At 44.2% G+C, this 14,700-nt stretch overlaps 1 protein-coding gene across 1 annotated transcript in view; it reads left to right on the top strand.

Annotated features, from left to right (window-relative positions):
- Positions 1 to 14,700, top strand: part of JMJD1C (jumonji domain containing 1C) — a 115,434-nt gene that overhangs the window by 836 nt on the left and 99,898 nt on the right. The window lies entirely within an intron of this gene.

Below are 14,700 nucleotides of genomic sequence, written 5' to 3'. Positions count from 1 at the left end.
GCAGAGGTTCCTCTGACGTCGCCCTCGTTAAACAATCGGAAAGCCTTGCTGATCTGCTGCAGATCAGCCAGAGATCTCCCAGTAGATCCTGATCCACCTTCTACCCGCCCCTGGTAACTGGAAATGGTGACCGCATCCTGGAATGACTCGTAGTTTCCTTTCTACTGAACAGTTTCAAACGGGCAAATATATGCAAGGGTACATTTGTTTGGCACTGGATTTGGGCATAATTTGCCAGGGAAGTGTTAGGCATTAGATAGTAGAATGGGGTTGAAGGAGGTGGAAAGAGGAATCATAACCATTGGTGCGCACAAAGGACAAGGAGCAGCACTAAATCTGTTTTTGATGTAGTTTTCTGAAATTAGTGAAGAAATACAGGCAGTTCTTGCACTAGTGCTTTCTCCTCAAATATAACCTTGTGCTATGTTCCAAACTTGGCTTCCTTCCTCCTATTATTCAGTTCTGTAATCCTGCCAATATATAATGTGTGTTGTAAAGTGTGGAAATAAATAACTACGGATCTGCCTGTCTGACAGGTAATGAAGATGAGTGCTTCCTAGCTTTTACAGGACATGTGAAATCCTGCACTCTTTGTTTCTCTTCAAATCCTGCTTTGTTTCTCTTCAAGGGCTATGCATAGTGCTTTTATCTATTTTACTTTTAATGAGGTTTCTGACTCTTAGATGTCTTTTTTTTACAATCCAGATTTGCACAAATAGCAGGAAGTGATGTAATGAAAGCTTGAAGCTGCAGCATGCACGAACTGTGAATCATGCAGTGCGCATGAACTGGAGGTGAATTTTGCAAGCATGATTGCTATGGTGAATTGCCCATCCCTCCACCAATTTTAACATAAGGGAGCAAAGGACCACTAGAACTCCCAGAGTGTGTGATTTGGCAGGCTTTGTGCTAGAGTGTTGTGTCTAGAAGGTAAAACTGCATGAAAAGCAAACTTTTGAGGTTTCCACTGTTGACGTCAGTGTTTTTTCAAACAGTGGTCTGGTCTGCTGAGCAAAGGTGGTCATGAGACAGAGAAGTCTGGGTGGGAGGAAGGAAATATGGTTTCTCTCCTTTGAGGACAAATATCCAGAGGAGGAGGTGCTGAGGAAATTAGGTTGTGAAATAAAAAGATAGTTGAATATTTACTATTAATAAGTAAACAAATAGACTGGGAATTGAATGGCAGGGGATAAAATAGGGTGTTATGGGAGGAATAAATGCATGTAAAAGGACCAGGGAAGTATGTGTGTGTGTGTGTGAGAGAGAGAGAGAGAGAGAGAGAGCGCAGTTATGGGCAGGGGAGATAATGTGTAAGTTGAGTGTAGATCAGGGGTCCCCAAACTTTTTCAGCCGGGGGCCGGTCCACCACCCTCAGACCCTGTGCTGGGCCGGACTATATTTTTGGGGGTGGGGGGGGGAGCTGAAATCCTATGTGCATTGAACATACTGCATTTGGTGCACAAAAACAGGAAAACAATACAATATTTAAATTTAAAATAATGATTTTAATCACAAAATAATAAACACAAAATAATATTTAAAATAAAACAACACCATACAGAGCCCCGCCAGGAGCCCGCCAGACCCCAGTGCCCCTAGCCGCTTTCCCGCTCACCTCCGCCTGCCATATTTGGAGCGCTCAGGCTGAGTGGCAGCGATGGGGCCGGGGCTAAAGGTAGCCTGACCGGGACTGGGGGAGGGTCAGGGGCCTGGGCAACATCGGAGGAGGATCCCAAAGCCAGCTCTTTGAGGTGATCCAGGCGCCGAGAGCCGCAAGAGAGCGGCAGCGGAGGGGGCCATCCGGGCGGCCGCGGTAGCGGCTGCAAGAAAGAGAGCAGAGGGGGAGGCGGCGGCTATCCGGGCAGCCACAGCAGAAAGAGAGGGGAGGCGGAGGCGGCTATCGGGGCAGCCGTGGTAGCGGCTGCAAGAAAGGGAGGGGAGGCGGTGGCGGCAGGGGCCTCAAGAAAATGAGCAGAGGGGGAGGCGGCGTTGGTCATCCGGGCGGCCGCGGTAGCGGCCTCAAGAAAATGAGCAGAGGGGGAGGGGGAGGCGGCGGCCATCTGGGCGGCCGCAAGAAAGAGAGCGGAGGTGGAGGTGGTGGTGGGCATTCGGGCGGCCGCGGTAGCGGCCGCAAGAAAATGAGCAGGGGGGAGGCGGCGGCCATCCGGGCGGCCGCAAGAAAGAGAGCGGAGGGGGCGGTGGCGGGGCCATCCGGGCGGCAGGGGCCTCAAGAAAGAGAGCGGCGGCGGGGGAGGCGGCGGCGCCAGGCCAACTCCTCTTCAAGGGTCGGGCCAGCCCGGCTCCGGCGGCGGGAGCGGCAACGCGGCTAAGCAGCTGTGCAGGGAGTCGCAGAAGGAGCGCTGAAACACACACACACACAAAACACTTATCTGTGTCTTGCAGCAGGGACTGCTTGCGACGGAGGGTGGAGCGGCAGCAAAGAAAGGGGTTTCTCTGGCTGGCTCTGCTCTGGTAAGAAGCGGCTGCTGCAAATGGCGATCAGCCAGCTTAGCACAGCCCCCTTCCTCCTGTACACGTGCAGCTGCTGCCCACCCATTGGCTGGGGCCTGAAGCACTTCGACTTTTTGATTGGCTGCTACTGGGGGGACGGGGGAAATGGCGACGAAGGGGGAGAAATGGCTCTCGGCTCTAAAAAAAATTTTTAAAGTGCAGGATGGCCATGCTGATCCCCAGACCTTTCGCGGGCCGGATTGGCAGGCCAATTGGGCCGCATCCGGCCCGCGGACCGTAGTCTGAGGACCCATGGTGTAGATGGAGAATTGGGGAAGATATGGGCATGGGGATGTAAAGGGAAAAAATATAAAAGAAAAAACATTTTTCAGCAAATGCTGCCTAAAATTGGGAGGCTGAGTCAGTACCTCCACAGCTACAAGGAAAACATTGGCAAATAATTTAGCATTTTTTTAAAAAATGGAATAGATATGTGTAAGAAGTGATGTCAGCTGATTATGCGAAACTGCCACAATTCTGTGACGGACTTAGTGAGCTGGGAGTCTGTGGCAGAGGGAAGTCCAGATCAGGCAAAAGAGGCAGAGATGAATGAAGAAGCATGGGGGTCTCCCCCTCCTGCTGTGACAAACTCCCCTCCCCCTTGTCTCCTAGGACCAAGGAAGCCATGAAGTGGGAGGAGCAAAGACAGGAGTGCAGTCAGTCTCAGATTGCTTGGGGAAAACCCTGGAGAGGAGGAGACTTGGGTAGCTGTGGGAAGGCGGGGACCTTTAGTCTCCACAGCTGCCTCATAGGAGCAAGACATTCGAAGAGAATTGCTGTGCTCATTAGGCCTGGCACTCCTGTGCAAAGGTAAAGGGACCCCTGACCATCAGGTCCAGTCGTGTCCGACTCTGGGGTTGCGGCGCTCATCTCGCTCTATAGGCCGAGGGAGCCAGCGTTTGTCCGCAGACAGCTTCCTGGTCATGTGGCCAGCATGACAAAGCTGCTTCTGGCGAACCAGAGCAGCGCACGGAAACGCCGTTTACCTTCCCGCCGGAGCGGTCCCTATATATCTACTTGCACTTTGATGTGCTTTCGAACTGCTAGGTGGGCAGGAGCTGGGACCGAGCAGTGGGCGCTCACCCCATTGCAGGGATTCGAACCGCCAACCTTCTGATCAGCAAGCCCTAGACTCTGTGCTTTAACCCACAGCACCACCCGGGTCCCTCAGGTGGTGCTGAATTGCTGTGCTCATTAGGCCTGGCACTCCTGTGCAGATCCTGTTTAAATAATTAACTTCACCTACTCGGTGTGATCCACTGCGAGCTCGCTTTCGACAGATAGATTAGGTAAATATTTCATTAAGAACATAATAAGTGTTCTGCTGGATCAGGCAAAAGGCCTATGGCTAAACCTATTTCCAAGCCTTCCAGGATACTTGCCATTGCTACATATTGTGGGAGCTAATGTGTCTTCTTTTGATCAGCTAATCTGGATTGTATTTGCTTTGCTGAAGGCAGGGTGTATGTGAGACCAGGTGGGATGTGTAGGAACAGCGAGTGATTTCTGGTTCTGTGTGCAATACCTACAGAAGTTGCAATGTCACTAACAGTGCCACACTTGATTGTCTGCCTGAGGCAGAAAATTGCCTGCTGCTTACATTTTGAGTTTGCCATCTTAAATTAATGTGAGAGGGTAGAAGACAGGTGAGATAAGAAGTACTGTATTTGACTGCAAATGTTAAAGTCCTGACTGTAACAAGGTGGTGAAGTAAACCAAAGTCCATGGCACTCTAGGGATGCTTGCTTACGGTATTAGAAAGATACTCTTTGAGTGGCTATAACAGGGCATCAGATACAAGAAGCCAAGACAAGGCTTTGTGACAGGAGAAGGTATCTGCAGCCATGGGAATGGGAGCTGAGAGGGTAGGCTGATCAAAGAGGTAGGGAGGAAAGGAACAGCTTAAATTGTTGGTTGTCAGAGCAGCTGAGAGGCTGTAAAAAGAGCCCTGCTGGATCAGGCCAAAGGCCTACCTAGTCCCTTGTTTTGTTCCCATGGTGGCCAACCACATGCTTATGGGAAGCCCTCCGGCAGGACCTGAATACAATGGCCTTATTCATACATGTGTTCCCCAGCAATTGTTCCTCAGTGGCATATAGTCTTAGTTGTTTTTTAAAGCTGTCCAAGGTGATGGCCATCATCGCTACATCAAATAGTAACTAATTCCACAGCTATGTGAAGAAGCACTTCCTTTTGCCAATCCAAATTTCCAACCATTTGCCTTCATTGAATAGCCCTGGGTTCTAGTATTGGGAGAGAAGAAGAAAAACTTGCCCCACCCACTTTCTCTTGATACCATAGATAATTTAATAGTGCTCTAACATGTCCTCCTCTATTCGCCTTTGTTTCCAAGCTACAAAGCCACAAACGTTTTAAGCTTTCCTCATTGGTGAGTTGCTCCAGCCCCGTTATAAATTGGGTTGTCCTTACCTGCTGCACCTTTTCCAGCTCTGCCTTACTAAATAAAGGTTTCCAGGTGCCTGTGAGTGCTGGAGTTGCTTTGGAATTAGTAATTCTGCTGTGAATCTTGCCTGGTCATGCTGCTGTGCCCCTGTAACCTAGGAAGCTGCCTTATAGTCAGATCATTTGTCCATCTGGAATCAGCTCTCTGGGGATTCAGACTGGGATCTCTCCCAGCCCTACTTGGAGATGCCAGGGGTTGAACCTGGGATCATCTGGATTCAATCAACTCAACGCTACCTGTACGTTTAAAACCAGATTATGACAAAGGCGATACAATACCCAGTACTTGCAGAAACCGATCCTCTAAAAGGGGTGGGGTTGTATTTTCTTCCGTTTAGGAAAAGAAGTGTGCAAAACCATTAAGCACTAGTCAAACAAGTTTTAAGTTGTTAGACTTATTTTGCAATGTAAGTACATCTACCAGTTCTATGGGTTACATTTGCTGAAGCTTGCATGCAGTCAGTTTCTGCTACAGAGCCATTCTTATATGAAAGTGCTGCCCTTTATGGGGTGGGGGGTGGGGGAAGCCCATAAGAAATAGCTTTTGCCTTCATTGCCATGGTAACAGAATCCTTAGTGGAAAGCTGCATTTACATTTAAAGAGACACTTATAAATGTAAACACAAATAGCAATTACAAGTCAGTTTTGTTACTAAGAGTCTGTCATATCTCATAGAATTTGAGCTTCAGTATAAAGAGGTACAGCAAAAGCTTGTTTATCAAACGAATGAAAACAGAAATGCAACTGCAATTAATATCAAGGAGAAAATCAAAGGCTACCTGGAATCTGAAAAATAGAAACTGAATTAATTACTGTCGTTTCTTTCTCCAGAACGAATTTGGCATTTGTTTCTCTAGGAATGAACTATAACAGATTTAGACACCTGTCCATTTTCAATCTGAAATTATTTTCCTATAAAATAGCAATTTTTAAGATTCCATTAGAAATGACAATATGTTAGTGTTTCTCAAGCTAGAGGGCAACTGTTCACACCCTGGAGGGAACATCAGCAGGGGCTGTGCAAACAGTTGTATATGCCTTACTGGTACTACCGTGTTTCCCCTTTTTTAAGACACCGTCTTATAACTTTTTTCCCTCAAAAAAACACACAGTGGCTTATTTTCAGGGGGTGTCTTTTTTTAAAAAAAAAAGTGCTGGTACAACTGGGACCCACTGGCTCAGGATGCTCGGTGCTCTCTTCTGCACATTGCTGGGCGCGTTGTTGGCGCTGCCAGTTCCGAGCGCCTGCAGGGTGGGGTGGGGGTGGCAGTGCTTTAAACCCCCAACCCTGTAGAAAGCAATGGAAGTTATGGACCGTAACAATCCTTAAGAGGCGCAGGTCTTAAAAAACCCCTGGTATCACCCTTGAAGCACAGCCTTCCAAAGTCAGGGGGGAAGAGGTCTGTTTAGACAAAGGAAAGGATCGGGGTGATTCTGTGCCCTGGGACCCACAGAACTACTTTAAAAATCCCAACCTGGGGTGGGGGGTCAAATAGTGAAGCCCCATAGCCCTGTAGCAACAGAAGGCACATTCTGAAGCACCCGAGCTGTTCGGTTCCATAAAAAATCCAGGAATTGTAAAATTAACAACAATAATGGGGGGGGGCACTCTATCCAAAGAGTTAAGAAGGAATGGGAAAGTGTTGAGTTATATATGGAAAAATATGGAAAGGAAAGTTAGTTAAAGATAAAAAATAAATAATTATCGCAAGGGGAAAAATAACATCATAAAGGGTAATAATATTAAATATAAAATAGACAACACAACAGAAAAAGCAAGTATATGACTAAATGAGATCGCACAGGAGTGAGGGAAGTGGGGAGAGAGGGAGGGGGGTAAGGAATGGAAGGAGACAATGGTTGGAGGAGGGTATAGGGGGATGAATTAAAGGAAAATTAAGACTGAGAAGCGCATGGTTTTTGTTTTTTAAAGATGCAAAGGCTTGCAATCAGCCAAAGTATAGAGCCCAACTTCCAAGAGACTGCGATCTACTTGCGGATTTATAAACTGGAGGTGATCTACCCCCGTTTTATTGGTGTTCAGGTCAGAGTTGTTTTTAGAGAGAGGAAATATCCCATTTTTGAGGTTAAAGTAAAAGTTCCTGACCTTTTTTTTATAATGAGGAAATGCTGCTAAAACTCTGTTCTTCATTCCACGAAGGGGAGAGGGGGCGGGGCCGGGTGCTCAAAGACAAAAGAAATGGAAAAGGAGATAGCGATCAACTCCAGCCTCGCATTCATGCAGCCGTCGGGAGAGGCAGGGGCTGCAGCCGAGTGCTGCTTCACAAACAAACGGGGGAAAGTGCTTAGAACCCAGAGAATCCAGCTGAAAAACACGAAGCAGCAACAGCAATTGCACACACACCATCCCAAGCCAGCACAGTAACCAAGTCCCAAAAGCAAGAAAGGACTCAGCAAACACTGCTGCGGCCGGCGTTGCTGCTGCTGACTCGGGGAGCTCAGTGATCTCTTCCGCACAGCGCCTATCACTATGGCTTATTTTCGGGGTACGGTTTATATTTCTCAAATGCTTAGAAATGCTGCTATGGCTTATTTTATGACTACGCCTTAAAAAGGGGGAAACACGGTAGGCTTGTAAACAGTCAAGGCTCAGCATTTCTCAATCATCTTTGTGGCAGTCACACATTGTGTATTTAGCAGAACTCTTCCTTTTAACGCTTTTATACCTGGTTCCTGTGCCTGCAAGATGCAGTTCCTAATACAGTACTGAGCCTCTTTCATGAGAGTACTGTAGCTGTCTTTATTGCAAAGCTTTTCTGTTTTAAAATGTCATTTGTTTAAAGTCTTTATATCTTTACCACACAATCTCTATATATGTACCCCGTAGTGGTTTACAACACAATTTAAAACAAAACAATAATAAAATGCACAGTAATCTAATGAAAGGTAATAGAAAAATGGCATGATTTGCACGGAAATCATTCTTAAACGAACAATGAAAGCAGCAAAATAAAAACTCTGGTTCCAATGTTAAAAAATATAGCATCCTCCTGATACCATTTTAAAGTATACAGCATTAGAATTCCTGAAATTAGAATAAAAATGGCTTCACCCAGAAAGTAAAACATAAACATATTGGGTACCAGGCATGCCTCCATTGGGAGGAAGACCCTCATCCTCCCATATCTGGGGGGGCGGAACCTGTGGTTGTTGCTGAACTACAACACTCATAATTCCTGACCATTGTCCATGTTGCCAGAGGAAATGGGAGTTGGAGTCCAGCAATGTTTAGAGGGCCACAGAGCTGTGGTTAATAAGTGACTTATTTGCAGGGGGGGGGGGGGGAACGAGCTGTAGAAATCCTTGGTGTTGAAAGACCTGGTGTTTCCGCCACCTCTCTAGTGCACTTTTCTTGCTTCTGTCTCATTTTCTAGGCCTTGGATCTGCCCATACGCTGCACTATTTGTTTTGTTTTGCTGCCTGCCTGCCACACAAAACAGACAGCTACTTGAGAGGCTTTTTAAAAAATGTGTGTGTTGGGACAGCGGAAGGAGCACAGGAATCACTTGTCCCACGTTTTTGCTGCCTGCCAGCCACAAGGAACAATCAACATGCAGCTGCTTGGCTTGAAAACTTGGAGGGGAGAAATGCAGGAATCCCATTGTTGTGGTTTTTCTTCTGCTTACTGGCATGTGGAACAGGAAACTGCTTGAAAGGAATCTGAGTTGAATATGGCAGTGGGATTGTTACATGGTTGCTTGGGGTGGGTTGGGGGAGCTCAGGGCAGAGGCCAGAGGCATTGTAAGAATGATGGTGATAATAAGGATCACCTTTTTCATGGTTGTTCCCTAGTTGTTGTTTTGGGGAAAGCATTTCAGTGCCATCATTATTATCAACTTTTCCTCTTGCTCTGCTCACAGCAGGGATTTTTCCCACATTGTTTGAGGAAGGGGTCAGCTCAGTGCAAAGGCAGAAATAATAATATTCCCATGCTTCCCTAATTTTGAGAAGCTCGCAGTTGATTTTTGTTTTCTAGCTCTAATCTATAGTAGCATACCAAGACTTAACAATGTCTGGAAAAGAAAATGTATTTTCAAACATTTTTTAAAAAACAAAAATAAATCTGAATAGATTTTTCATATTTTGGACCATTCTAGGTTTTAATCTCTTTTCTTTTTCTGCTCTTTTTTGAGGCAGCTGCCATTTTGTGTTAGGCCACACCCCGGCAGCACCAAAATTCCAAATCTGTCCCCAGATTTGAAAAGATTTTCAACCACTGGTGTAGGCAATACTGATCTCGATGGATCACTGGTCTGACTCAATAAAGGCAGCCTCCTGTGTTCCTATTCAGAGCTACCTTGCCTAGGAACGTGGTTAGCACCTCATACCTTAATAAAAACTGGATTCAGCCCATGGCATCAGAAGAGTTAGTGGGGTAGGAGAACCTGAAACAACTGGAAGCCAATATTGGCTGAAATGGTTTGTATGATCAGCCATGGTATTTTCCTATTCAGATGCCCTCCACTTTTTAATTACTTCTTATGGGCTTTTCTCTTAACCAGACAGCTGGAAGCACACCTATATCTTTTATTTTGACTGACCTGCCCCAAGTCTTGCCAAAACCCGCCCCCAGCATTTTTCAATAACAACTCTTCTCTCTCCGTGTTATTTATTTAATCATAACATTTTTGCTAAAAAGAACCTGAAAGCACGCACTAGTGGCCTAAGCATTTGGAGTTTCAAACTGAAGATTTTTAATTAACCCCAGATTAGATTAGTTTGATTGCATCCCAGTGAAATGCAAGGTTTTTCCTTTTAGGTGGAGCCTCACAAAATAGTGTGATCTTACTGTCTGGGGTGGGGTGGAGTGGGGGAGATTTTAAAAAATCTTTTTTACAGGAAGCAACATAATGCATTACTAATCACCCCCATTAAAGCAGATGTTATTTGCGTGGCTTAGAACCTGCCTAAATCTATATGTCCTTATTTATTTTATAAATTAGGTTTATTTAGAAAGTTTTTCTCTTTAGTAAGGTGGCGAGGGAGTTAAGTACCTTTTTCACTTATAAGCAGAGCTAGAAGAAAAAGCTTCCCGAGTTCCTTTTTCTAAAGGAAACATGATCCAGAAAGGAAGGGGAGAGTTCAGCATGGCTCAGTTTCAGGTCTGTAGCTATGGCAGCAGAGTCATATGGCTATACTGGTTTATTGCTTCCATTTGGTGTTATTGGAGCCTGGGAAAAAAAAAGTAGCTCCTATGAATGGAGACTATAGAAAAACGGAAACACTTCACTCCTTCCCTCTGTGTTGACAGCCTGTTAAGATTACTGCTTTGTTAGGAACTTTTTCTCGTCTCAGAGCAGAGGTTTTATGACTTGGGGATGTTTTCAGCTTTCCATTTTTCTCCTCCTCTTCCCCCAACCACCGGCATAAGACCAGGATCTCCTCCTGATGACCTGGCAAAGGCTGAACGGGAAAGTTCCAGAAGAGGCAGATTTGGTGGCTGAAGAAAAGGAAATAAATAGTGCCAGAGCAGTTGTTAATGCAAGCAAAATGTCCTAAGCACACACAGAAACTGCACAAGTATCTATCAAGCTGGCCATGTTGTGCGTATGGAATGCCTCTGCCCATGTTGCTTTCCAAGCGACGATGGATTTGCTAGCTTATTAGCTGTAGAGGACCAATCTGTTGGGCTCCAGTGGAGGAAATTCAGGCTACAATTCTCACTTATGAAGCGTGCTAGGTGGCCTTGGCAAGCCAAAACCTTTCAGCCCACCCACTTTGCAAGGATAGTGTGAGGCAAAGACTCCAATTCTATGCATAGTTAGGTGCACAGTTCGATTAGTTTAGGTGCACCAAACTTCATAGGATTGAGAAGTTCAATTGTGCTCTGAGCTCCTTTGAGGAAGGATGGAATGCAAATGTAAAAAGATAAAATAAAAGCACGAGGGCCTGGCACTCAAAGTATTTTGGTACATGCTGTATATAGAAAAACATATCAAGCAACTCCGACTCCTCCACCCCTGAATTCTATACACCCTTGTATATCTCCTCACACAATATTTGCTCAGATGCTTCAGTTTTGCTCTGAACGCAAGGACAGTTACATAGAAATAGATTCTAATTAAATTGAGATTTAATTTCAGGTGAATGTACTGAGCACAGTGTTGGGTTGCAGCATTCGAAATTCGCCAGGCACATTTTGCCTGGCTGCCAGGATAGCGCCTGACTTCTCCACCATCTGGAGGTTCATGCCTGACTATCCTTGGATCTTGACTGTTTTCACACAATACCAAACACATCCTATAGAATTCTGTCCGTTATATTTTATCTGCACAATCAGAATGAATTTCAGGAACCAATAAGTTGCATTGAAAAATATAACTTTCGTGCCATCTGGCCCCCAAATAGCAACTAGGCATTCCATTTTGGTGACTGTAACCCTGGTTTAAGGAGCCATTTAGTGTCTAGCTTATATACCTGAGTTTCTAACACTGTTGGGTTGTAATATTTAGAAGTGAACACCACTGACATCAGGGAACCTTACTTCTAGGCAAATTTCATGTGTGGAGCGTGATACTAAGCATATTTGCTGTGTAAATTCTAGTTCACTGAAGAGAGCTTAATCCTAGGTGCCTTAATCCTGCAAGCTTTAGTGCAATTGTGACCTCCAAATTAGATTGGAGAATTAGAGGCAATGTTTGTTCTATTGTACCTTTGAAACCACAAATTTGTTCTATATAGACTCCAGCCTTCCTTCTGAACCACTCTGCTTCTTGCTCTATAGCTAAAGCTTTTGAGCAGCATTGTACAAGTCATGTGACTTATGGAAACTTGGGGGGGTTACCTCAGTTTTGAAAGTATTGGTTTCTCGGCACTTTGAAAGTAGAGCATTATACATACTAAAGTGAAGCATTCCTTATTCAGCTGATAGCATTCACCTATGCAGTGTCTATTAATGTAGGGTTGCCATACTGTTGAGCTAATTTTTGAGCTATTTTTATGGAAATTTGCCAGAATATCAACATTTCCGACATGAGTTGCCAAACACCCAGGTTTCCCCTGCTCCTTTTTTCCAATTTTTGAAAATTCCACCCAGAGGCTATTTCCGCCGGACAAATCCTGCATATGTATGGCAGCCCGAGTTTATGAGCAGGGAGGGGCAGCAGTATTTTTCATACATACAACACACCATGCACCTTGTCCATATTCTCGAATCTCAGCAGCTGAAATTGGACCAGACAGTACCCTGAACCCATTAATTGATTGAACTGATGGATTTGTGGAATTCAAGTCCTGGCAGATGCTAATGACTTCATCCCCAAAGAATGCTTAGCAAATGGGTCACAGTAGGCTACTGAGAGTTTTAAAATATTGTGATGTAAATCAGGCTGAAGGCCTTGAACCACTCTAGTAGACAGCACTACATAAACAGAATGTTGGCAGAGTATTGTTTCTTCACCAGTAGCAGCACAATTGCTTGTTGAGACCTATTCCAATTCCTGTACCTACAGCTGAGCACAGCCAGAATTCTTTCCTGTGGTCCACTACTTCTCCAGAGCTTCAGGCTCAGATTCCTCAAGCTCCGTCTATTTTGCATTATGCGGTAATAGGCTAGTGCACAAATGCATGTAAGTTATGACTGAATGTGTGACTAGCCTCCACTGAAAAGTATCGTGGATGAGGTTCCTGTCAAAAACCATCACTTAACATTATAATCACAAGATAAACATGCAGTATAATAATTCCATTTGATTTTATGACATAACTCCTATAAGGAACAGTAGTATTTGAGGTGCACAAAAATAAATAATGACAATCCATTTAATTTTGACATAAGACAGAGTATCGATGCCAGAACCTGACAATCAGGCACCACAATTTTTCACCTAGGAAATTAATGCACAATGTTAAAGAGATTGAACAGTTTAACAACAGCAATGTAATTTTTTCCTCCTCTAGTAAAAACCTAATGCCCACTCACTATTTTCTCTACCGCAAACTCGACTGCCATGAAGACTGATTCTTTCATTTGGAGCTATCTCTTCCTCCTTCTCACAGGAAGCTTCATCAAGGCAGTAGACCTCTCAAAAGTGAAGAATCTTGCTCCCTATAGCAAAGACTTGCCTGTCATTAATATAGGATCTAGCTACAGGCCAGCTTTGGCAAGCCACTGTTATCATAGGCTTAGCCCCGACTCATCTGCAATCTAGAAATATTACTTCCCTTCCCATCTTGCAGGGTTGTAAAAATCATTGAGATCATGATCACTTTATTTGTATGTTGCTTTTCTGTATACAGTACATCCCATTCAAAGTGGTTCACAGCCAAGCATGACACTGACACAAGTGATTTACACGAAGGGCTCTGAACATTCTAAAGTAATGTACACATTTGATTGTTTAAGGGAAGAGTAGTATTTTTTAAATACTAAACCACTGAGCCTTCAGGAGAGGGGTAGAGTATAATTATGAAGTAATTATGCTTCTTTACATGAACAATATCACACAACTAATCTGCCCAGTCTATTCAGCTCTACTAATGGCTAGACGTACTCCATTCATTTAAATAGTAATACGGTAAAACCCTGTCCTCATGAATATTAACTCACTGGTAAAAAATGTGAAGAGCAGTGAGTGATTGCATCTTTGGCGATAAAAGTTTATTCCTGAGGTGTTTAATCTGATAGGCATTTTTGAGCCTTCCAGAAATTAGGTAAAACTTGACATTGATCTAAATCTAAACCGAATGCATTTTCTTAATGGACTTGTTTTGTTCCACCTCATCTTGCTCCCAACCTCTGTAGCAGTACACTCTGCTTCTCCTTTCTGTTTTGCTCCTCGGTGGTTACCATTGATTGATTTGAGGTAGGGGAAAGAAACATGCAAGCAGAAAGCAAAAGGGGAGGGAGAAATGTGGCAAATAGATGTAAAAGATTATGGTCCTAATTCACCTAAAGTTAGCAATTGCTAAGACCATTGAAAGATATGGGACTTTGGTAGCCACAAATAACTTGTTTTGGTTTCAGTAAAATGTGGACCGTAGCGCAATCCTATGTATGTGTACTCCTAAATTTGTGTAGGATTGTAGCCTGAATCATGAGTGAGGGTAGCTGGACTGGGACATATAGTCAATCTAACATCAATACCATGAGGTATCCTGGTGTGTCTTTTCTCCTTATCAGAATGAGGGGGAGCTCCCTTTTGTGGGGTTCACTCAAGACACACTGCTTTAGCTCACCACCAGCACATTAAAAGTGTAAACAGTTTCCTTGCCTTTTTACATGACTTTATTGATGATGTGGGAATTCTAATCTGCTTTGGTGACTGAGAATATTTCAAGGACAAGGTGCAATCTTGTGTACCGCAGCTCAGGATGACTAATGTACAGCGTGCATATAGTTTAATGAAGGAAAGGGGCTGCTTTAGGATAACAAGGTATCTTCGATCCCTTCCAGCTCCTGTGATTCAGTGATTAATCTGCCTCAACTTTGTTTGTTTGTTTGTTTGTTTGTTTGTTTGTTTTTTAACCTGACCAAGTTATGCCGTTGAAAACTATTGAGTAATGTGACAGAAATGACCACACTGTGGTTTGATCAATGAATCAATTACAGGTCAGGAGTTATAAAACCATTTGGCACATAGAAGGCAAGAAGCATTTGAAAGCCTTGATCTCCTTATGGGACAATAAAAAAATCAGTTGCTTCACAAAGTGTAACAAATACTATGAGGATATACCGTGTTTCTCATATTATAAGACATGTCTTA

Source organism: Zootoca vivipara, chromosome 5, assembly GCF_965207765.1.
Source record: "Zootoca vivipara chromosome 5, rZooViv2.hap1.1, whole genome shotgun sequence".
Taxonomy (NCBI): domain Eukaryota; kingdom Metazoa; phylum Chordata; class Lepidosauria; order Squamata; family Lacertidae; genus Zootoca; species Zootoca vivipara.
This window is presented reverse-complemented; position numbering and strand designations above follow the sequence as displayed.